Source organism: Symphalangus syndactylus, chromosome 8 (genome assembly GCF_028878055.3).
Source record: "Symphalangus syndactylus isolate Jambi chromosome 8, NHGRI_mSymSyn1-v2.1_pri, whole genome shotgun sequence".
Taxonomy (NCBI): Eukaryota; Metazoa; Chordata; class Mammalia; order Primates; family Hylobatidae; genus Symphalangus; species Symphalangus syndactylus.
The window spans coordinates 33,635,461-33,661,927 of NC_072430.2; the positions used below are offsets into that span (position 1 = coordinate 33,635,461).

Consider the following 26,467-nt stretch of genomic DNA (forward strand, 5'->3'; position numbering starts at 1 on the left):
CTTGTAGGTAAGCTCTCTTCTTGTACCTGTGGTCTGCAGAGCAAACCAGGGCAGATTAGGAAGCAGATTAACTGGAAGCACATTTAAAATAATCAATGTCTTCCAGATATATTGCAGTCACTTTAACGAGTGACTTCAGTTAAAAAAAAAAGAGAGAGAGAACGAGAACTGAATATATATGGCACGATCACCAGTTTTAAACAAAAACAAACCTCAAAACCAATGAAGCAGCCTCCTTTCTTTATTTGGAAAGAAGACTAGAGCCAGAATTATCCCCATAGACAATCATGGCCCACAAAATACAACTAGAAAGAGGAAATTTCTGCTTTTTATATTTTTGTTTCTTAAGCCAGGCTTATATGTATTATTACATTATGGCTTCTCCACTCCTCTGTCATAACTTCAAGATTTGGGAATCAGTCAACACAATAATTGTAGGTAAAGAATAGGAGATTAGAACACACATTTTCTCCTTTAGAATAAATAAATCTTTACCTGTCACATAAAAAATAAAGCTTCTTTAACCAGCAAAGAGTGAGTAATGCTTCAAATCGCCCCAAAACCTGCCTTTCTTTTTTTTTTCTCTCTCTCTTTAGGAACGATATTCTTTCCATTCATACTCCATCCTACTTCTGCCAGACTCTGCCTTTCCCAAGAGCCTCCTTTGTCTGAATTTTTCTCTCTCAGGACACCTTTTATCAGCTCCAGCTGTGGAAGGTACGATTTTTTCTTTATTTCATAAAGAGTTTTCAGAATAGAGAAGCTTTAATTACAACCCTTTAGAGGGTCACCTGGATTACTTAGAATTGTTGCCTGGATCCTCTAATTTCTATCCAGCCCTGCCTTTGGGGCTAGTGAACTCGAGTGGAAAAAGCAGGTGCTTTTAAACGAATCTATCTTTATAAAAATTCCTCCTATGCCATTAAAAGCTGGTGGTTGTGGGTGAGTTAAACCATCTACCCCCATTTTGAAAATGAAGGGAATGATTCCTGTGAGGTAGGGCTACTGGGAGATAACATAGTGGAAGCAGCTGCTATGATCTTGGCACATATTGGAAAAAATTGGGGGAAGCCTTGGGAGGAAAGAAATTTGAAAGCTTTGACAGGGGTTTGGGAGCTGTGGAAAAGGTGGGAAAAGAAGAGAGATTAGGATTTATTGTTTTTCACAAGAAGAAAATGCAATAACCAGTTGTGAGGGTGAGATCAATTTAGGGATTAGAATATGTTGATTACTGAAGAAAATGTTTTTAGGGCTCTCTCCTCCCAAATAAATATTCTTTGTATCTAATTCCTCAAATTGTAAATTGGCCTTCCAGCCTTAATCAGTCTGGGCTGCTATAACAAATTACTATAGACTAGGGGGCTTATGAATAACTGAAATTTATTTCTCACACTTCTGGAGGCCAGACGTCTGAGAAGAAGGTGCCAGCGGGTTCCAGTGAGGGCCATCTTCTGGGTGGCAGGTGGCTGCCTTCTCTTTGTATCCTGACATGATGGGAAGATGGTAAGAGAACTCTGTGAGGTCCCTTTTATAAGGTCATTAATCCCATTCACGAGGGCTTCACTCTCATGACCCAGTTATTTCCTGAAGGCCTCCTAACACATTAGCGGTTAAAATTTCAGCATCCGAATCTTAAAACACAAGTATTAAGTGCATACCATTTTCCTAATGCTTTTATTACCTGCCTCAGCCTGTCAGGAAACTCCTGGGGTAAAGGAAAAGCATGAGGACAGGCCAAGTACCACCTCTACTTCCGTTCCCAGGATACTCTGCTTTTTCCCCAGGAACCTCAAGCAAAGTCAGGTCCCATTTTTATAATATTCATAATTTTGTCCCCAGTGAGGGGGTATTTAGTGTATGTTTTATGCACCTTATTTAGAAATGAAAGGTAAAGTTAGGGGAGCTGGATGTCCCAACATCACCTAACCATCTGGTGACATAGATTGTAGTCAGTGTCAATGCCAGTTTGGTCTCTTTGGATAGGTGGCCTGGATCTCTCAGCTAAACACCCTTTGTGAAAGGAGGGATTCATCATTATATTGTCTTCCATTTGTATTTTTTGAGAGAAGTATACGCCCAAGACATATCACAAATTAAAAACAATGGAAGTGGTACTGGTAAAAATAACAATAATAATGATAATTTTAACAACAAAATAACAAATTATCACTAAGAAACTACTAGCTAACATCTCTGTGACAATTACTTTAGATGCATTGTTTCATGCAATTCTCATAAAATGTAAGTTTCAATATTCTTATTTTGCTAATGAGATGACTAAGGCTTCCATCAGTTAAGTGATAGTCTCAGGCTCACACAACTACTTGAGCTACTTAATGCTACTGCTGAGATTCCAGAAAAGGAGTAATTTTTCCAATACGATTCCAGCAAATTGGGCAGAGACATGATTTCTAGAACTAACACCCTAAAAACAGCAGAACGACAAAGGGATGGAGACTATTCTGACCCTTTTCTCAATGGATTTAGGCATTTTTTTGGGGTGTGTGTGTGTGTGTGTGTTTGTGTGTTTGTGTGTATTTGCTATATTTTGGACACTATGTGGTCTCGTACTTAAATGACTTACAGCAATTCTGTAATATACACATTATCAGTTCCAAATTTGCTGATGTGCCATAGGAAGCTCGCAGAAATTAAATAATTTCTCCAAGATGACTCCCATAATAAGCATAAGAAATGGAATTCAAATTAAGTCCAAATTCCCTGTGCTTTTTCCATAGTTCATGTCTTCTATGGTTGATGGTAAATTTACTCTGTAAAAGTTGAGCTCTAATTAACTATGTTTTATGTTACCTGGGAATTTGTATATATCATTTTTTTCTTTGAGTATTTTATTTTATTTAATAATTAGTAATAGCCAACCAAAGTTGTGAATGTGAAGGAATTTTGTATTTGTTAGATGAACACAGCATTATGCTGACAAAGTTATTATTGTCACTTTGGTGGAAATTTGAGAGTCTTCTGCAGTTCAACCTTTGAACACAGGTTAGTAGTATGCTGATAAATACTTAACAGTTAGATCTCTGGAAGAGCAGAAGCCTTCATTTGCAGCATGTGCCAGTCTTCCTGGTGTATATAGCTTCACCATGACCAATTCCAAGCTACCAACATAATGTCACTTAACGTGAAGTCAAGAAGAAATGTATACAATGCACTCTGGAGCTGTGGCAAGCCATCTCAGCATACCACTGACAGTCAGGCCAAGAAAGCCACAGTTTAATGAATACAAAGCAGGTAGGTAATGGAGTTATGAAGTGTTGCTAGCTGATTTTACTTAATTGCAAGCTAATATTATTTCAAAAGGAAAAAGCCAAATTTTATCCTGTAAGTCTCTTGGCATTGAACAGCACTGGCATTACGTTGCATTCAGTGTAGTTCCAATTTTGCATCATTCAACCTCAGTTTGTTCTCTCCATGGCCACATTTCTAAGATATTTTACAATTTCCTTCTGTATAAAATTCAAGAACTGGTACCAGTGCTAAATTGAACTTCTTACAGAAAGGTGAGTCACATTCATCAAAAATGACGGGCTATTTTGAGCAGGCAAACTTATTCCTTTCTTTCATTGCTCCAATAAATCATTCATTTATGGAAAAGGACTTTAAGGACACCCTAATAATTTCACTTCCCCAACTCCACTAATATCAAATCCTCAACATTGAAGGGCTAGGGGCAACTTTGTGATAAATAACATCTGCAAACAAGACATGGTTTCCAAACCACCCATGAGAACACTTGATCGGGTCAAGTATTACTGGACAGACTGTTCTGGCTCCACTGAGAAGCCTAATAATTCTGGACTGTCAACCAACCCTAGGAGAACAGTTTAATTGGGTTGGAAATGAGTTTCAGTGATATCGTTTTGAGATTAAGTCCCACATGTCTTTATTAGGTTCAGGTTTGTGTAAGGCCCTATAGATCATGTGAAATTAAATCACAGTTACATTAGCTTGACAGAATTTACACAAAAACATAATAACAGAACATATCTATCAGAGGGTGACCACAGGTTATTCCAGGAGAAACATTTCTTAGGACTGAGAAGAGTACACAGAAATGACAAGATTTTGTGAACTCCTATAATCTGAGGAGAATTTATGAAGATGACAGATCCAAGTCTGGATTTGAAATTGTACCTAGGCATAGAGAAGGAGAAGCATCCCCAAGCGAGGTGCTGAGGGGAGACAGATCTGATGATTACATCGAGGGAATACATTGGAACTAGTCTAAGAATCAACTCAGCTATCACTGATGAAAGGAAAGAACTTTTGGGGAAAAAGGGATAGAGGTCTCAAACTGAGATGTCTACATGCTGTGGGTTACGCAAAACAACACAGTAGGCCCAGCATAAGGGGAAAAAAGATCTGAATTGTGCAGCAGTGCCGTTTATTTAGTCCCAAATTTCATTGAACATTTGGTTCTTTTTTTAACTGAAAAGTTATCATTCACTTTATCATTTATTCCGGTATGGTTTATCTTTTTCTGAATAATAATATTTTCATAGCTATGATATGCTATGAAAACTTTATAAAGGATGTAATCAGGAAATGCTACATACTCATACAGATAATCAATGCCAAAGTACATGCTATAGAAGATATCATCAGGAATTTTATAATAATTGGTTTTATAATATCATCTTAACTTACTCATTTACACAAAAAATTCTCGCAAAGAAATATACCCTCTCCCCATTTCCAGACAGTTATGGCCCTCATGTTCTATTTTTGGATCTTTCAAAGTTGATAGATACCTAGATAAAGACTAATATGAGAAATATGTAAATATGAGAACTATAGAAGATTTATTTGTGAACTTTATTGAGCTTGCTGACTGTAAAAATGCCAACTTTTATTGAGTGTATTTAATAAATCAGTCATGTGCCAATAAGTTCCTTCTCTCTGGAATGAATAAAACAGACACCTAAAGGTTTTTTAAAAAATTAAAAGTTCATATGAGCTTAGTGATAAATATAGGGCAGAAAAGTAACGAAAAAAAAAAAAATATTGCCTGGTACTTGAGAATAGTATTTCTGGATATGTGTTTTGATGCTCTAAGAACTCTTTCACAATTAAACATGGTAAAATTGTAACAAATATTGGTTGAGCTTATTGATAGATGATAAATTTGCCATAGATCCTTCCAGTTGTGATCTAGGCACACGCTATGAAAACTCTGCAGAGGATATAATCAGGAAAAGCTACCTACTCATGTCATCAGTGCCCAAGAACACGCTTCACGTCCTCCAAACAGAAGAGTATTTTTACTCTTTGTATTTATAGCTACTCTAGTGGTATGCCATTTTAGTCTTGATTTTGTAATTTTTTGTCAGTCATATGTACTGTGACATCCCACTCTACTGCTGCCCTTTTCATTTCATTTCTCTTAAAATTGTATTGTATATTTATGAACATAATCTGTTACATCGAAATAAAATATTAGTCACTTTTTCTTTATAATCAGAGACTGTGTGTCCAGTTTTATTAATCTTTATATACTCCATGTGGTGAAAACGTCCTCTATATTATCCTCTCTTAGGATTTACTATTTTTAACTTTCACATAAAAATCTAAAAACCACCTGAAATTAATATGCTTATACTATGAATAGAAACAATTATCTCTCTGTCTTTCTCTCTATGAATAGAAGCAATTATATATTATACTATGAATGAAAACAATTTCTCTTTCTTTGTCTCTCTCTCAGATATACAACTCATGAAGTAGAATTTATGGAAATAACTGTCTTTCTGCCACCCTCCTGTTATGCCACCTGTATCATTTCATTGATCAATATAAGCCAGGGTCTGCTTTTAAGCTCTCTATTTTGTTCTCTTGGATGGTTTGTCTATTCTTGCACAATTAATCACTATCTTCATCACTGCAATCCTCAAATAAGTCTCAATTCTCCAAAATTTCAGTTTATCTTCAATATTGCATTAGCTATTATAAGATCTTTGAATATTTACAATTTATTATTGGCTTATCAATTTCAACAGAAAAGCTTCTACTTGAATTTTTCTTGAGATTGCAGCAAATTTATAGATGAATTTGAAGATAATTTGCTTCTTTACATACTGTCTTTCCCTCCAAAAATAGTTTTCTATAAATTTAGGTTTATATTGATTCTCTCTCAAGAATGTTTTATAATGTACTCTCTCTAGATTTGTCTCTTCTTTTGTTGCAGTTTTTCTTAGGTATTCGATTCATTGGATTATTGGACCTGTTCAGATGTATTTAGGACTTAAATGTTAAAGACATTTAACAGTTTTGAAGAAAATTTAGATGAATATCTTTATGACTAATGATCTAGAATGATTTCTTATACATGACAAATACTATAAAATATCAGTTTAAAATAGAATACTTGAAAACATTAAAATAAATTTAATTTATAAAATGACATCAGAAATTCAGTGAAAAATTGGTCTACAGTGAGACATTATTGACAATATTCATAACTCACAAATGTAAATAATTCATGTATCAATCTGAAAGAAAGAAATATCTCAATTTTAAAACTGGCCAAAGTCATATGCAGACATTTAGCAGACAATAAAAAACAAATGACCTATACACATATGGCAATGCTAAACCTCATTAATAATAAGTCAAATGCAAATTACAACCAAATCAGATATAATTATGCAGTATTTAATTATCAAACAATAAATGTCTGATAAAACCAAGTGATGGTGAAGACATATGGCAAGGGGAATATTCATACACCACTTGTGAAAAGCAAATGATAAATAACTGACAAATCACTATAAAACCATTCACATTGTATGTTAAGGAAGAATGTAATTCTGCAATTACACTCTCAAATACATACTTAACATAGCAATTTTTGTTTTTATTTGTTTGTTGTTTAAATTGAGGGTTACTACAGATTATTTTGTGAAATCATTTTGGTGAGTCATACTCGGAATTATTGAAAATGAAATAGGACAGCAAATAAAAGATCCATATTCACCTAACATTTTAAAGGAAAAGGCTTCAGTCATAAACATATTTTTAGGAAGAGGCAATCCACTTTGGGCCCTGGTGTTCCTGAGCATACTTGCTGGAAGTGCCAGGAATTTAGAACTCTCACCTTCTAGGCCATTATTCAAGATTGTGTTTGCAGGGAACAGTCTTGAGTGATGAAGGAATGTCTCCCCCAAGACAAAGTGCAAGCTTACTACAAAGCAGAGATCACCTGAGCTCAGTGTTACTCTCTTCTAACACAGCCCACTGTGTATTCAGACATCCACCATGGACTCCTTTGTGTCATGCTTCTGGGATTTGAGGGTATGAGAAATTGACACCAGGAAATGTGAAGCTCTGATTGCTGCTTTTGCCACGAGTATTGAAATCCTTTGTCCCTGACTTGGAAATTTTATGTCTTCTACTGGGATCTATGAAATAATAACAGACTGGGTAATTAGCTTGCAAGTAGGACAATATGCTACACTCTGCACAGTTCTTCACATTATTTTTCTGGTCACAATATGAAATTTTTCTAGTTGTGGGTCACTATCAAAAAGCTTCAAAGACATTTCCCTAGACAACTCTCTTGCACATAAGAACTATGAGACATGTAAAATACAATGTACAATAGTGTTGTTTGTAATAACTAAAATAAAACAAAACAAAATCTGAAAACAACACAGATGGTAATCATCAGGAGGACCGATAAATAAATTGTAGTATACCCACCCAGTGCAACACTGTACAGCAGTGAAAATAACAAACTATCACCACATGCAACAAACATTTGGATCATGAAACAGTACTGGGCAAAATCACACCAATAACTGAAGGCTACCAACAGTATGATACCACTTTAAGAACTTTAAAAATATGGGCAATTAAGCGTATTTTGCTTAAGACTGCATATATGTGAGCTAAAATTGTAATGTAGGAAATAGCAAGAAAATTGTATATTCAGGATAGTGGTTAGTGCTAGAAAACAGTCAGGGTCACGTGATTGGAGTAAGTATTAATATTTAGGGAGCTTAAATGAAGATTGTGTATACAGTTCATTAATTGTCCACAATGTAAAAATACAAAATACATACTTTCATATGTCAAACATTATTTCATTAATCAAATATTATTTGATAAATTAAACAAAATATGTCCCAAATCCTGAAATACTATGATCCAGAGTTGGAAAAAAAGAGTGAGGAAATTATGAACACTAACAATAACAAAAATTATTTCAATCTTTATTACAATTGCCACCAGTGGTGAGTAAAATAATTTAATTTCAGACTGCATTAGTTTTTTCTACATGAAGCACTGATTGTTAAAAAGTATTTTTAAGTAATTGGTTTTATGTTAAATTTCATTTTCTTTTGTGTAAGTGGAAAATTGAAAATAACGCCAATAAATTCAGATTCTAAAACTGATATTTGTTCATAATTTGGGACTTAATATGAAACACCCCACCATCATTTTTTTTCATTGAAAAGAAGCTCAGGGAGTATTATATTTAAGCCTCTACTCATAATTTAAGAAAGCAGCCACAGGAATATAGAGAAAATATTTGAGAAGTTGAAAGCTAAATAAATCAGTCTGTATATGCATCATGCTGAATGAAATATAAAATAAAATTAAATTCACAGAGAAAGCCCCAGTTTTCAAGTGTTGCTAGTTGTCCTTGGCTTCCATGCCACAAAGAGAGATTCAAAATTACATTGAGGTATGAAGGCATTCACTTTCTTGACAATGAAGCAAAATTTCTAACTATGGTATCATATGACCAATGAACTGTCTAAAAGGAGAAAAATCTTAAAATCATTATTCAAGCATTACCCTTATTTTACTGCATGCATTTGTTCATAAGAGTTAAAGTAAATGCACAGAATTACTATTCATTGTCCATTTATAAAAATAAACAGATAAAGAATAGTAATAAAAGATATATGATCGTTCTACTTTGTCCATACCATTGTATGCAATTTATTCCTAATTCTGTTTGTACGTGTGGGGAGGATGGAGTCTTATTAAATCTATGGCTTCTAGTCTCATGATTACTTCTTCACGATGTATTCCATATGCCATATGGCATTTGTAATTTTTACTCCATTAAAACTCTTTATTTTTCTGGCTTTTCAATGGTTCCATCACTTTCCGGGGAAGCCAAGTCTATTTTGTTTGCAGAAATGTCACCTCAGCTGAAAACCTCTCTGAACAAAGGTATTTGTGTGGCCAAAAGCTGCATGGTCATGGCTGGATTCCTGCATCTTTAGGGTTGGCAGCAAACAACCTGCTCACTACCCACACTCTTTCCTGGACCTCCACACTGCAAATTTGGCCAGTCTTTCTTGCTGTGGAGAAAGAAGCAAGCCACAGTTACTTTACAACCAGCAATTACCCTCCGGGTTTCAGAAATGAGCTTCCCCTTCTTTTTCGAAGCAAGACTGCCTTACTCTCAATAGGATACGGGGAAACTGTTAAAAAGGGGAGAATGTGAAGCCAGTGGGAATGTGCTATAGCCCTAAATTAATGCTGGAATTGGCTCCAACCTGCTGAAGGAATTTAAGGGTTCTCAAGGCCTGGATACAATGTAGCAGAAATAGAGCAAAAGCCAAAATAGTAGGATTCCAGATGGTAATGTTGAAATAGCTCCGAATAGAAAAGTCCACCATCTCTGCACTTGCTCGATTCCTCTTACTAATAAGAGCATTGTACAAATGATTAACCATGCTATTTCTAGAGAAGGAAGAAACATATAGCATTAAGTAGTGATATAGTACATGCAGACACATTTTCCTAGCTATCACGTGTTAATATTTACAGCCCAGGATGCCCTCCTTTCAAGTAGCAGGTTTGGTAATAATGTATATAGTAAGTTAAGCACAGCCTGCATTCTGCCTGTACTCTTTTCTATGGAGAGTATTACTTGGATTTTTCTACCCAACTCTTTTGTCATTTTAATTCCTCCAGGAGGGTACATTCTTAGGGAGATCACAGTAAATACTGTCCTAAATCCCCATGATATTCTGTGTGGCCATAGCTTTCTATCTTCTGACCACCTCTATCACCACTTTTCCAAAAGAGAATGACTGTCAGGCTCAGGTGTCTTACTTTCCTACATTGCCACTGCTCCTCATGTTGATTTTCCTCTCTATTCTCTTAATTGAAAGAGTAGAGATTAAGATAGTGGGCTATGGACTAAACTAGGCTGAAGCTCTCAAAAACTGTTTGTCAGCTAAAATGTGAACCCAGGTCAGCTCGTGAAGGTCTCTGAGATCTAACCTCCTCCTCAGAAAAGCACTTGCCTCATCCTCTGATTGTGAAGATTAACTGAGCTGATATGCATAAAACATCAACCAATGACTGGCACAGAGAACTAAGTTGATTCATGGTATTGATGATGGTGAAAGCAAGAAAGAGGCAGAAGATAGTAATAAGAAATATAATAAATGTTATTATAAATCAAATGAATTTAAAGGTCTCTCAATATCTTTAGATCAATATCAAAATGTTCTTGATAAACAAAATGTTTTTAAGTATCAAAATGTTTTAAAGTCAAGCTCTCTGGTTCTCTGCAGCCACACCCTTTGAACACCCAACTTCTCCAAGAGCATAAAGTCCAGCCTGATGGAATGCATTTTTAACTGTGAGAAGAGCTATGCATGATTGAGATCATATCAGAATGTGTCTTGCCAGGCATGAGAATATCCAGATTATAACCCAGGAAAATGACAAAATACTACTAATTTAACACTGGAAAATGGGAGGGATAAATTTTACAATCAATAAATTATCTTCAAAGACATTTTTTAACCATCATGTCTTTTTTAAAAGAAAGTAGACTTGAGAAAAGAAACTACATATAGCATTAGGAGAAATAACTAATGTAGATGATGGTCTGATGGGTTCAGTAAACCAACATGGCAAGTGTATACCTATGAAATAAACCTGCACTTTCTGCACATGTATCCCAGAACTTAAAATATCATAATAAAACTCTTGCACAAGTTAATTCACTCTCATGAGAACTAATCCAGTCTTTCTATGGCAAGAACTCACTCCCTATCCAGAGAATGACAGTAAGCCATTCTTGAGGATCCACCCTCATGACCCAAACACCCCTGACATGTCCCCAACACAATCACACCCAGGATCAAATTTCAATGAGTTTTGTTGGGGACAAGCAAACCATATGCCAACCACAGCAGCTGAAAAATGTAGTATAGTTTTCAGGAAGACAGCATTTGGGACTTTGATTACCAGTCTGAAAACGTTGGGCATCATTCTTTTACTAATGCGGACTTATTACATATTTTTGAGTTAAGAAGGTGAATTAATTTGAAGGATGGTTCAAGTGATGTAATCCCTGTATGTAGAAAATTGGAAGTGGGAGACAAGTGATTTAAATTTACAAACGTTAGGGCAGAAGGTTGCGATACAAGGTTTTTATGGAAGTAATTTCAACAAATCTGGAAAATAATCTGACACGGAACTAATGTCTCCTTTATTCATCTGTGAATGATTTATTAAATATTTACTCCGTGCCAGACCCTGAGCTAGATACCAGGGATAAAATAGTCCATTCTTTATGTACTGCATACAGCTGTAGTCTAGTGGGATTGGAGGGTGGAGAGAGACAATAAATTATTACTGTAGTATCTAATTAAATTGTGATAAATATTGCAAAAATGATAGAAATTAATAAATGAATATAGTAGACCAGCCACGATCTCTCAGAGTAAGTGAAATTTAAGCTCTGTGTGAGTGTGTGGTTTACATGATTTAGAAGATACTCATAGATAATTGAGGAAAAAAGTGTATAAAGGAAAGCCATGTGTGGTGGGAAATAGAAGTTTAGGGTTGGAGCCACCAACTGGGGACACCAACTAATACCCAGGTGCATATATATATTAGTTAGCTATAAATGAGGGGCAGGGAATGAAGGTAGAAATGCAAAGAAAGTTGAAATGGTTTCAGACAACTCTGATACAGTGTAGACTATTTTAGTGCTTCTTTAGATGAGATCCAAGCCTCACTTGGATACTACACAAAGATATTTCTTACAAAGATTTCTAATGTACAGTTGTCCTTTGCTTTTAAAACGTGTGCTTTTTTCTCTTAATTTTGGTATGCTGCTAAATTGCAATTATATGTTTATATGGCTGAAGTTGTCTCTGGACTATTAGTTCCTTGAGAATGGAGTGTATTTATTTATTATTTTCCCTCCTTCTTCCTCACAGATTGAGAAACAGAGCAGGAGCTCAATAATTATATGATGAAAAAGAAAGGGTACAGAAATGAACAATGAATGAGTACTTTTATGTGAACATGCACAAGGTTCTTGCAGTACAGAAAATGATGCAAAAGGCTGGGTGCGGTGGCTCACACCTGTAATCCCACCACTTTGGGAGGCCGAGGTGGGCGGATCACCTGAGGTAAGAAGTTCGAGACTAGCCTGACCAACATTGTGAAACCCTGTCTCTACTAAAAATACAAAAATTAGCCGGGTGTGGTGGCACACACCTGTAATCTCAGTTACTCAGGAGTCTGAGGCAGGAGAATCACTAGAAACTGGGTGGCGGAGGTCGCAGTGAGCCGAGATCACGCCACTGCATCCCAGCCTGGGCAAGAGGACAAGATAGCAAGACTCTGTCTCAAAAAAAAAAAAAAAAAAAAAGAAAAAAGAAAAAGCAAAAGAAAAAAGAAAAGAAAATGATGCAAAAATCTTGGAAGCATGAGAAAGCGTGATGTATGGCAAGAGTAAAGTGTGACATAGAAAGGTGGTGGGAAGCAAACCAGAATGGTTGAATCAGGGACATATAATGCAAAGCCCATCATGCCTTATTAAATAACTTAAACTTTCTCCTGGAGGAAATGAGAAGTCATCAAAAATGTTATAATGTTACAAGGACTTGAAAAAAAATTGTTGGGAATACGAAGGACAACTAGTAAATGGGGGAACAAAAAGCTATTTCAACATTTCAGGTGAAGAATAAACTCAGGTATACCTTGTCTGTGTGAAAATAAAATTTCTGTTTCAAGAGAATTCTTTAGACAATCAGAATCTATAAAGCCAGAGAAATGCCTCCAGAAGGCAAATCCACTAATATGTCCCTTGTGATATATACTGTGAAGTAGTGAGAGGAAATCCTACAAAGGTTTTCATTGTTGCGTTTGTTTTCCAAACATCCATGAGCCGACTCCCCCATCAGATGTGGCTCTAGGAACTTCAGTGATGATAAATCAACATCACAAAAACAGCTATGGACTATACATAAAAGAATGGGTGTAATTGAGTTCCAGTTTCAATAAAACTTTATTAACAAAAAGAACTGGTCGGCCAAATTTGATCCATGGGTCATAGTTTGCCAACCCAAGATCTGGTAACTTATTGTAAGAACCAGTGTTTGAGCTATTCAGGTCAAGGTTATGAAGAGTAATAAAATCCCCACCAAAGATGTCTCAGCATTCTTTTGCACATCATGCAATTCCGTTACTAATAGATTATTATTTGGGCAAGAGAAAAATAATGCAAGTGAGGCACATATTGAAATTTTTAATTTGATATTCCCAAGGTCAGTCACCTTAGGAATCTGATGTTGCTTAACATTGAGCCCCTCAGATTACACTGATGTGAAATATCTGCTTACAATATCTGCTTAATAACTGCATATTTTTTCAGCCACCATGCCACTGTTAACAGCTCCTTGCCCATCCAAAAACCTAGAATAGCTGGATTAGTTATAGTTCTCCTTCTGAGAAAAAATAGGATATCTATCTATCTATCTGGAAAGAAATTGGGGAAAGGAGAGAGAGATACATTTCTCTGGCATGTGTAATTGTGAAGACTGAGAATTTACACGACTTGTCATCTATAAGCTAAAGATCCACAAAAATCCATGGTCTAATTCAGTTCAAGCTCGAAGGCCTGAGGACCAGGGGCACTGATTATGTAAATCTCAGTCCAACTTCAAAATAAGATGAAATGAGGTATCCCAGCTCATGGAGCAAGGCAGAATAAAAGGAGGTGAATCCCTCATTTCTGTGATTGTTTCGTGCTCTTCAGGCCCTCAACAGATTGGATGATGCTCCCTGCACTGGGGAGCACCATCTTCTTTACTGAAACCACTGATGCAAATGCTAACCTCATTTGGAAACATCCTCACAGGCACACCTAGAAAAAAGGTTTATTTTGGGCACCCCATGGTGTGGTCAAGTTGACACATAGAATTAACTATTACAGCAGTTTGTCTACTGACTATATAATTATTTGATGACTAAGGAAAAGTCTTCAGGCTTCCCCTTCTTGACTTCTTTCTATTTCCCCTTATATAAAACCATTTCACTGTGCTTCTTTTCAGCTGGATTTTACCCCACTACCAAGACCCTTGACTCTGAAATCTCATATGAGATTTAAGTTTCACTCTATGATGGAATATTTCCAATAAATGTCTCCTTTGAATCTCTTATTTGAGGACTTTCATTGCTCATCATGGGGCCCAGTTCAAGGTCCCAGAATTTAAGCCTGAACAAATACATGTGCTCTAGAGGGTAGTTCAGATTTTTATACCAATGTATAGCATTCGTTCAGGTAATGATTTATAATAATTATAAGTAAACTATTATAATAGGATTATAACATTCAATTATTATTGTGATTGAATGTTTATTTTGTGTTTAGTATGTGTACATGGGCCCTGTTTCCATTCTTTAATAATAGTCTTTTGGATTGCTTTGCTTATTGTATCTTCACATTATGTATGTATGCATATGCACATGTACACAAACACATACTTATATATTAATATAGTTTTATCCCCAAGCACTCCCTACTTACAAAGGAAAACTCATCTTTTACATCTGGATTTGTAAGGAAGCTAAATTATTCACTAAGATGTTTTGACTTCTTCCTTATGAATTCTGGAGTTTTCTGGGAGTTCAGTCAATGTTATGGAATGTTTAATTTTTAATCAGTTATTTAGACCCAGGATTGATAGTTTTTAACATCATCAACTAACAGTTCTTCTGGAAGTTTTGTCCATGTTTTCTGCATCTCTTCTTCATCACTCTCTTTTATTATCCTGAAGAGCAAGTATTATTTTTCATTTTATGACAGCTCTGCTACTTCTATCAAAGAACAATCTTTGTCATTTCTCACTACCTATCTTCTTCTTCGCTGATCTCTTGCTCCCTCTGAATCAAAAACATTCCTTAGATTTATGGACACTTCTTGTACAGTGTTCTTTTTATTTTGTTGCTTGGATCTTTACTCACTTTGGTTCGAGTATCTTCAGCTTCATTTTGTTTTTTTTCCAGTCTCCCAGTCTTTGAAGTTTCAGTCTGTCTATTAGTCTTTTTTCACTATATGCTCTTTATTCACTGGTAGATGAGACTAACCCATTCATTTTTCTTCCTAAGTAGAGAGAATTCTCCTTTGCAATAGATGACCAATTTTGTTCCATGTATTTTTCTCATATAGTCTTCAAATAATAAATGATTAAATTTTTCACTTACTGAGGGCCTACTATGTGTCAATAGTATTTAAAAATAAGGTTAATCCTCACAAAACCATAAAATTGATATAATTTTTCATATAAGTGAATAGTAGCTCAGATAGATTAAGAAGCCAAATATTCTACAACAGGCCCTTGATTCATTCTCAAAATATTTATTTCACTATTTCCATATTCCAGGTACTGGGTCAGATGTTGGGAACATAGCAGAGAATAAGACTTTTGAAGTCTATCCTCTCGTGGGGCATTATGTAGGACATAGTAAGTAAGTAGACGTGCATTGACATATAAAGTAATAAGAAGGATTTAAGCATATAAATAAATACATAAACTGATATCCTCAATGAGGAAAACAAATGTGTATTTTGATAACTATAACTGGGTGTGGGGTGGTTGGAATAGCCCTTACGGAAGAGATGGCATTTTAGCAGATACCTAAAAGGACAGATGGAGTTAGTTACTAGAAGTGAGTGGGAAGAGGCTGGGTGTGGTGGCTCATGCCTGTAATCATAGCACTTTGGGAGGTCAAGGAAGGTGGATCATGAGGTCAGGAGTTCGAGATCAGCCTGGCCAACATAGTGAAACCTCCTCTCTACTAAAGATACAAAAAATCAGCCTGGCGTGGTGTCAGACACCTGTAATCCCAGATATTCGGGAGGGTGAGGCAGAAGAATGTGTTGAACCTGGGAGGTGGAGGTTGCAGTGAGCCAAGATCATGCCACTGCAGTCCAGCCTGGGTGACAGTGTGAGACTCTCTCAAAAAAAAAAAAAAAAAAAAAAAAAAAGAAGAAGAAGAAGTGAGTGGGAAGAGCATTCCAAGCCCAGGAATGCGATGAAGGCAATGATATATGGTAGGAAAAGTTGTATGTGTGTTTAAGGAACAGCATATATTCAATATTGTTAGAGTATGAGTGGTATGAGATAAGGTAGGAAAAGACCAAACTGACACGACCCAAAGGGCATAATCTTTCACGTCTTTCAAGTCCATGTTGTTTTCCTGACACAGCAATAAAATAGCCCTAAACACTCCATTGCATTTACTGGTATTTGCTATTATATCAACACTGTCTCAGGTCTCAGTCCTTATCTAAATAGTTCACACCCTTGCTGAACTCATTTCAAATGCTGTATTTATCCTGATGACTTTCCAGTGTTTTCTATAGCATGGACCTTTCCTTTCAACTCCAGAACTGCACACCCCAGATGTACTAGACATTTTCACTTGAATGTTTAATAAACACCTCTCAAACACAACTCGACCAAAGTAAACACCAACTGCTGAGTTCCTAACAGGCCTGGGGTTTGCATTTACCCCACTTATAAGCAAAGAAATTAGCTTGTACTCTTTAATGGATGTTATCAGAAGACACAAAACTCTTGGGTCAGAGATAAAAGACTTTATTACTATGACACCACAAACAGTATTAGCATCAATATATTAGTATGGTTTTCCCTTGCCTTCCAGTCCTATAATGTTAGGGGGCCAGGATGGATGATACACTTGCAGTGGATTTTCATTGCTGCTGAACACTACCGGCTTTGCATAATCTACTCCTTTTATAGCTTGCAAGTAGGCAAGGTTGCTCTTTGTCCTTGAAGGAAACAGTATCTCATCTTTCACTATTCTCTCCGCAAACTCATGAGGAATGGCCCAGATAAAAAGCAGTTAAGCCCTTGCATTCTTGGCATACTGGCAAGATAGGGACTATCTCACTCAATACTTCCATAAAATAGGTGTAAGGTGGCTGATGTCATAGAGGAATGGGGAGAAGGGAATAGATCTACAGGCTGCTACCATAGCTGTTTACAATAAAGGTAGTTTTGTGGCACTTATACTCAGGTAGAAAATATCAGCAGTGAACTAGTTTAGACTCAGGTCCTCATCCTCAACCTTCTGGGTAGGCTGATGGCTGCCTGGATTGGAAAGGCCTGGGAATCTAAGCCAAAGTTTAGATGCCTCCCAGTTTTATTCTCCCATGCATATCCCATAGTTGCTAGATTCCCTCTAATGCAGATATTTCTTTTCTTTTTTGAAATTCTTCAACTCACCAAAGAGAAAAAAAATGGACACCATTAACTGGGCCACTATCCCAAGTACCCAGACCTCCCTACTCACACACACCTTGTTTGCTCTTCAGGCAGCCTCTTAAAATGGGTGATCATTCATCTGTGAGCAAAATGGTGGCTCCTCACTGCTGTCCCATTCCAATCAATCACAAAATCAGCTTCTGTACCCTTTCTTCTGGAAAATAAAATTTTACAGGGTCTTCATCTGCTGTTCTTCTTAAGATCGTCTTGTGAACAAGGATATTATCTGTTTTATATCCTTATATGTAGAGGGCTTCATACCCATCTCCACTGTCAAACCGTGAGACAGTGCCCAAGCAAGATATGGGTGCCAGCATGGGCTAATTCAATGGGGCTATGGGCTGAGTTGTGGGGGTTCCTAGCCACTACTGCAGCACATGGGTCCCCTGGCCAGAGCCTGGCTCAGTTCCTGCTTTCTGTAACTCCCCCATACTCAAGAGACTCCACATCATTATTGTTCCTGACCCCAGCTGGTAAAATGGGCCTGTTCATTCCCTCATGCCCCTGTTTTCCCACCATGCTACAGCTGGCCAACTAATATGCTTGTATTACTTACTTACATAGTTTGTTTACAGCCCATCTTTTTCCAGTAGAATCTAAGTCAGTGGTCCCCAACCCTCAGGTCATGGACCAGTACCAGTCCATGACCTCTTAGGAACCAAGTAGCCTAGCAGGAGGTGAGTGAGCTTTGCCTCCTGAGCTCCAGCTCCTGTCAGATCAGCAGTGGCATTAGATTCTCATAGAAGCATGAACCCTGTTGTGAACTGCACATGCAAAGGATCTAGGTTGCATGCTCCTTATGAGAATCTAATACCTGATGATCTGTCACTGTCTCTCATTCCCCCCAGATGGAACTGTCTAGTTGCAGGAAAACAAGCTCAGGGTTCCCACTGATTCTACATTATGATGAGTTGTATAATTATTTCATTATATGTTACAATGCAGTATAATAGAAATAAAGTGCACAATAAAGGTAATGTGCTTGAATCATCCTGAAACCATTCCCCCACCCCAGTCTGTAGAAAAATTGTTTTCCACAAAATTGTTTCCTGGTGCTGAAAAGGTTGAGGACCACTGATTTCAGCTTTGTGAAGAAAAATTTTCAATATTATTGAATGGATGAATATATGAAATTATTCATTTGTTTGTCTGCTGCCTGCCCCACTAGAATTTAATCTCTGTTAGAATAGGTAGTTGGATGATTTTATTCACCGCTGTACCCCCCATGCCTAAAACAGTTGGTAAATTATAGTTATTCTACAAACATACACTGAATACATTTATTGAATGGCTGAATGAACTTCTAACTAAATAATCTCTCTATAGAATGGTTAATTTTCATTTAGGCATTTTGCTAGTAACTTAAAAAATTAAGTTTATTTTGGAAGAGGTGATTCATTTATTGATTCAACAGGATTTGTTGAATACTTGTTATTTGCAGGACCTATATTAGGGGTTCATCTCTCAAAGTTTTTAGTGAAGTATACTAAAAAGACTAACTCAAAGAATGCCCACTGAGTGTGGCAGAAACTTCTGGTACTTGACAAAATCCTATATTTCTTTCTTCTTGGGCTGGAAGACTCCACTCTCCAGTTCTCCAGCAGTGATGTGTAGTACCGGAAGTGTTTTGTGACCACAGGAAGGAGGCTGAGGTGTGGCACTGGAAGTGTTTTCTCACCAGTTGAAGGAGGCTGAGTTGTGGCACTGGAAGTGTTTTGTGACCAGAGGAAGGAGGCTGAGGTGTGGCACTGGAAGTGGTTTCTCACCAGAGGAAGGAGGGTGAGGTGTAGCTCTGGAAGTTATTTTTTCACCAGAGGAAGGAGGCTGAGGTGTGGCACTGGAAGTGTTTTTTACCAGAGGAAGGAGGCTGAGGTGTGGCGCTGGAAGTGTTTTTTCACCACAGGAAGGAGGCTGAGGTGTGGCACTGGAAGTGTTTTTTCACCAGAGGAAGGAGGCTGAGGTGTGGCACTGGAAGTGTTTTCTCACCAGAGGAAGGTGAGCCAAGGGGTTGTGCCCTGATAACCATGGCCCACAAAATCCTCCCATGTGCATCTGCATGTCCTCTTTTTTTTTTTGGCTCTGGCTTCCAGGAAGGCAGCAACACCCAGGGAAATTTTGTGAGCTTCACCTAGAAGATGAGAGATCCTTAGTAATATTTAGGACCTGAATGAAAAGATGAAGAAGAGATTCTTGGCAAAACTACTTTTCTTAGAACTGACCTTAGAAATTACTTTTGGTTCAAGCACTTAGATATTTTTGCAGCCATTCTGTAAACCAGTTAGTGTACTCTTTCACAGAAACTCTTCTCTAAAATTTTACTCAATTTATTTTTTTTTGTCTCTACAGATTGTGTCACCCACATATGGGAAGATTTTGTTGCCTCGATCAAATACTAACTCTTACTTCCTTCCTCTCTTCCTCTGATAACCTTAGGTCGTGTTTCTTAAAGAGGTTTCCACAGTTCACAACCTTGTGAAAGATTCTACACAGCACCTCTAGCACCTGCATCAAAGACTTTCCATGAGGCATACCCAGGTGTTCTCAAAACCCCGGAAACACATATATGAACATTCTCAGCATGTTCTGAGCCTCAGGGGAACACGCACAGAGTGGTTTGTGAATGTCAGATGTCAGGAGAAGGTGTCTCATTCTCTTTCCCTTTCCTATTGTTTCTTACTTCAGAATCAAAACAATTTATAAATCTTTTTTCTAATGTTGTTTTCTCCCATTAATCCTGCCAGACCTGGTTCTACGTGGGATGCCCTTTTCTATGGGGCATAGCTAGGAATAATTAAATACAACACTCTACTCCAAATCCCCTTTCACTCTGACAATCAAGGCTCTGATCCTTCCCAAGCTTTTTTATATGCTCCTCTTTTTTCCTTGAGATAATTTGCTCCTCAGTGCTTCTTACAAATATATTTTTATCCAAACAGCCATGCAAGTTTACCACACACACACATACACACACACACACACACACACACACACACAAAGAGGAGATTGACTCTCCAAACCAGAGCTCAAGGCTTAAGCTTAGCCTTGTTATATAGATTAGCTATTGAATTATGGCCAGCACTTTGCTTGTCACTAGACCATATGCCAGCCAAATACTATGGAAAGGAATTTGTAGGTAAGGAAACAAAGAGTAAAAGTGTTGAGTTTTCAATATTTGTTTAGGTATGTTGGTTTAGTCGTGTGTGTGTCTGCGTCTGTGTTTCTTCCATCCTATTTGCAATAATGCTACCTACTTCTATTTACTTTGCAGAAATTTTTTAAAACCTATTCACTTAATCATGACTATATAGAAATCTACTATTTACATTTTCACTTTAATAAGGAAGACATGATAAAATAAAGTTTCTATTAGGCCCTTTTAGCTATAGATTCAATGTGATACACAGGGAGAGAATACGAATTTTTTAATCAGTTCTGTGGCCTAAGATGAAATTAGTAAATAAGTTAGTAAATAAGATATTTCTGTATAGAGCAGAAGTAGAATCATAAACGTGTTCATATAAATTCCCTGTTAATATATAGCCTCTTTCAGAATTTATTTCTCTAATTCTTAAGTAAGAATATTAGTTCATTTTGTATATAACAAGGCTTAAACATAACGTATGCAAAATAAAATCTTATTAAGTACTCCATAAATAAAAATTTACTTTGTAAATAAAGAACGAACTTGGACTCTGTGCTTTGGGGAGATGACTTAGTCCCTCCTAATTGCTAGTTGACACCTCTTTAAAATGAGAAGAACAATAATACCTATCTCATGAAGTTGACATACGCATTCCAATATACCAGTTGAATAGTTATTAAATTAGATAATCATTACTATTACTGGAAATTAGATTATTTTTGCAGACATATGTTAAAAGTCTGTCATCACCTTCAGCCTAAAGCATTTTGTTCTTTTTTCCTTTTCCCTTTTTAAAATAAGCACTAAATATTAAAATGCCTGAATTCTTTAGTATTTTCATCATTTTTAAAAAATTTTATCTTGAAGTAATTTTAGATGTATAGAAATAGTGCAAGATAATAGAGTTCCAGTATATCATTTACCCAGATTCCTCTAAAGAGATTACAGAAACATGGTACATTATCAAAACCAGAGAATTAACATTGATATACTTTCATGAACTAAGCTAGAAGCCTGATTTGAATTTCCTGTGTCTTCACACTAGTGTTCTTTTTCTGTATCAACCTGGATCACATATCGCATTTAATAGTCATTTTTTTTTTAGTTTCCTCCAGTCTATAAGGAAACTAAATATCGCATTTGATAGTCATTTTTTTTTAGTTTCCTCCAGTCTATAAGGAAACTAAATTTTCATTTTCTTTGTCTTTCATAACCTTAGCACTTTTGATAACAGTCAGGTATTTTGCATAATGTCATTCATTCCTTTTGTGTTTATCATGATTACATTGAGTTTTTTGTGTTTTTTTCAAAAATGCCACTAAAATAATGTTTTACCCTTTTTATTGCATTATATCAGGAGGAACGTCATGTCAATATATCTTCAAACTGGTGATGTTAACTCTAATAAATTGGTCACTTTTGTGTCTGCTATGTTTCTCCACTGTAAAGCTATTGGTTTTCCTTTTGTAATTAATAGGAATCTTGCAGGGAGTTATATCTTGACTATGCAAATATCCTGTGCTCCATTATACTTTTGCTCAATACATTTAGTTTCCATGAATGATTCTTGCCTGCAACTATCATACCACGATGCATGCCCAAGGGTAATTATCTGTTTCTGTCATTCTTTCCACATTGCTTAATTGTGATTGTATTATAAGGAAGAGCTGTTGCTTCTTCCCCACCATTTACTTATTTATTCAGTTGTTTATTCCTATCAGCACAGACTCATAAATATTTTATGGTTCATATTCCAATACTATCATGATTTATGTTGTTACTTCAAATTCTTCCAGTTGAGACTATTGAAATCTTAAGTTGCTTCCTGTGTCCCTTTTAAATGCCTCCATCATCGTTTGAACACTTCATTACTTTCTTGCACCAGAAGAAGTTCCAACCTTATCTTATATTTTTCTTCCCAATCCATTTCTTCATAAAAGATCCCATCCTTTAAAAAAAATGGCATTTAGAAATCAAGATCTTGTTATTAAGTGTGCTTATTGCTACTTGGGCAACAATATTGTGATACTGTTATATATAATATGCATCCATACACACTTTTACAGATATATATTAATGTATGCATGCACACATCAATATTTATTTTTCTACCATTTATCTACGGACATATGCAAAATCCATGACTTTATGTGATATAAATTCCAATCCAGCACTGTAGAGTTCATTCTAACTTTTCTCCTTTCCACATTGTTACTTCTTTATCTAACATACAGAAACTTGGATCACATTATCCACAATATATTTGAGTATTTGTTCAATTCTAGTATACAAAAAAAAGTATTTTCAGATTTTGTAATGCCTACATTTGCGAAAAGCAATGTTGCTAACTAGAGTACAATATCTGTGTTTTTCTTTTTTACCTTAACCTTTAATTTTACATTGCAATACTGCCGTCCAAAGTTCCTTAAATAGGTACTTTATTTTTTCACCCTCTTAAGTGGGAGTATGTTACTCATTTGTAATACAGTTAGGTTACTATTTACAGCTTGTATTCCATATTGGGTTTCCCTCACTTCCTGGGGGACTTTAAATTTTTAATCTATATATTGGGTAGGCAAAACAATACTAAAAACTTAGTTTCAGGTCAATTCAAAGAGTATATTCCAAACAGTGTCACTGTCTTCTCATCTGTGCCACTCCACTCCACTTCTATTCTTCCATCCTCTTCATTCTGTTTTCACCATCTCCCTGTTAGTAATTGATCTTAATAGTTTCTGGCTATCATACCTGTATTTTTTTCTCCATAAATAAAAATATACATGTATATTTTCTTACATTCCTAACTCTCCTACATGAAGCATATTATAGAAAACTATGTTGCTCTTGGGTTTTTTTTTATTTGGGTTAGCAATATATTCTGGGAATTATCCAACATTAGTTCATAGAAATCTACCTCTTTTTTTTTTTTTTCCAAGACAGAGTTTCACTTTGTTGCCCAGGCTAGAGTGCAGTGGCGTGATCTCGGCTCACTGCAAGCTCTGCCTCCCTGGTTCACGCCGTTCTCCTGCCTCAGCCTCCTGAGTAGCTGGGACTACAGGCGCCTGCCACCACGCCCGGCTAATTTTTTGTATTTTTAGTAGAAACGGGGTTTCACCGTGTTAGCCAGGATGGTCTTGATCTCCTGACCTCGTGATCCACTCTCCTCGGCCTCCCAAAGTGCTGGGATTACAGGCGTGAGCCACCGCTCCAGGCCAACTTATAGTATGGATATTTAGTTTGTATCCAATATTTTACAATGACTAACACAGCTGAAATGAATAACCTGGTGAATATGTATTTTCATAATAATACATTGTGAACCTAAAATCGAAATCCTAATCGATGGTTGAAATCACAAAATTTAAATTCATTGAATTGTAGTTTTTTAAAGAGTCATATTTTCTTCTATTTCCTTTAAGAAAAAGGAATATTGTTAGTGTACTTTTATTATTTGAACTAAAGACACCTGCAGAATACTGGCTGTTACTAAAGCACTTCAAAGAGGAATCAAAAGATCCATTGCTAGTCCTGGTTTCACTAATTACCAGCTATGTGACATTTGGAAATCCATTTACACTTTAGTAACTGTTAATTGGAGGCTTGTCTAGCACATGCACTTTTTTTGAGATACATGGTGAACTGAGAGACCCATAAAGAACTGTTGTTCAGACTGCAGTCAACTGCCTTTCAGGAAACTCCTGGAGGGATTTGGGGGCGGGGGTGGGGGAGGGTGGGCAGGATCCACATGAGGATTAACCATTTCATCCTAAAGATGTCTAAGGATGTGGATTTAGCACTTTGATTTACATATTTTTTCTCACAGCATTTGCCTCATCTTTGGCTGATTCTGAATATCTGCTTGGAGGAAAAAAAGGTGCTAAAATTAGATGCTTTAATTTATTCTGCTACACACATATGCTCTCTTTCATCTGGCCAACTTGTAATAAGTGGATGTCCTAATCTCATCGTTCATATCTTTTTCATGTTGGCAGAATTGAAAAAGAAAAAAAGAAGAAAAGCAGAAAGAGGAATTTGTAGAGAAGAAAATACTAAAGTCCTCCGGTCCCCCTAGAAGGAACTTTTTTTGTTAACACGACCTTACATTGTCCCACTGAATAATGCAATATTTGTTTGGTTGTACCCTGCTGGGCTCCCAGACCCGGAAGCCAGGGGCAGCAGCGGTACTAAGTTGGCACAAAGTAGCAGAAATGTCATTTTTTAATTATGTGGTTCTGAGGGGAATCTATTATCCACCGCTGAGATGCTGAAATCAGACAATTTATCTCCAAGGCAGCTCTCTCTACAATCTAGAATATATATCTCTTGTCACTGCAGGAAATAGAACGAAAGGATGTTTTTATTTCTGGTGCCTTATGTTTATAAATTTATTCTTTTAAATTTTGCCAATGAAAGGGAATGACACCCTAACATATTTCTTGGGTCCCCTCTGCCCGCTTCTCCTTTGTGAAGGGTGTTCAAGTAACCCAGGCTCTTTTTTTTCCTCAGCTGGTATCAAATCTTTTAGGTCTCAAGTTCAAGAAGTCTTTGCATAGCCTCCAGATCATGTTCCAAATGCCCATTTCCAAGATAAATAGAAATAATTTGTTGAGAAGTCCCAAGAAAACCAGAGGCATCCACCTAAATTAATATAAATATAAATTGCTCTTTTGCATTTCAAACAAGATGCTGGAAACTATTTGAATCATATCCATTCTCCCTCTCTATAAGCTATTTTCATTTAAATGTAAACTAATACTTATATCTACCAGCTTGTTCATAATGATTGTGCATTATTTCTGCTTTTTTTTCCCCTTAAGGTATCAAGGCAAATGAAAAAAATTAGCTCGTATTTGTCTTCTTCCCCAACCTCTCCCCTCTTTAAAAAATCTGCTAAATTCATTATGTTCTCTACTCTGTGTGCATCAGGGCTCCAAGCAATTCAGATCTATTAACCATCAGGTACAAGCTAAAGTGCTTTTAAAACAAACGCGTGCAGTTTATTTTAAATGAATGTATGCTTTCTATATTCTGCAAAAGCATCAGGAAATTTGATCAAAACTTGGCATGGCTGAATGACAATAGCTGCACTGTCCTCTAGTGGAATATTTTAGGCATAACAAGACAAAGGCAGATAATCTTTTGGTCTTTTTCTTTCAGGAGCTTATGTGAGTTTGTGTGTGTGAGTGTGTGTGTGGGTGTAGCTTTTCAGAATCAAAGAGAAATGGTATGCCACCTGTTAGGCCTTTGAAGTTTTTTTATTTTATTCTGGAATACAAAATTTTCAAAGAGTATTGATTTCTTACCACCAAAAGCACATATCACTATGGTATTTTCAGCTCTATCTCTGGTAACACGAGCAAGGGAAGAATGTGATAATCTTTCCTGTAGACTTTATTGCTGTAAATGTTAGAATGCAAACATTCCAGTTAGAATTTTAATCCACTTCGAGTATTCTTTCATAAGTATATGCAACTCAGAGAAGAAATATATTTCAACAAAGTCATTCATACTTACATGTTCGTAAAATCGTTCCAATCAAACAGAAGAAAAATTATATTTAGAAAGATCCACCAATGGGTGATACAGGGTTGCCTCAGCTATTTCTATTAGTAGAAATGTTAGATGTATTGAGGGATTTGATTCTGAATCTATCGAAGCAAGCATGTTCTGAAACCTCTTCCAGACTGACCTGTATTATTTGGGATTTTTAATATACAGGATAAACACACACACACACACT

The 26,467-nt window shown here is 36.4% G+C and overlaps 1 long non-coding RNA gene across 1 annotated transcript in view; it reads right to left on the bottom strand.

Annotated features, from left to right (window-relative positions):
* Positions 1-18,940: 18,940 nt before the first annotated feature.
* The window catches only part of LOC134737440 (uncharacterized), a 90,606-nt gene continuing 83,079 nt past the window's right edge, over positions 18,941-26,467 (bottom strand). Inside the window, exon 4 of the long non-coding RNA XR_010122340.1 lies at positions 18,941-19,713. This is a non-coding gene — a long non-coding RNA (uncharacterized lncRNA). The remainder of the gene's footprint in view (positions 19,714-26,467) is intronic.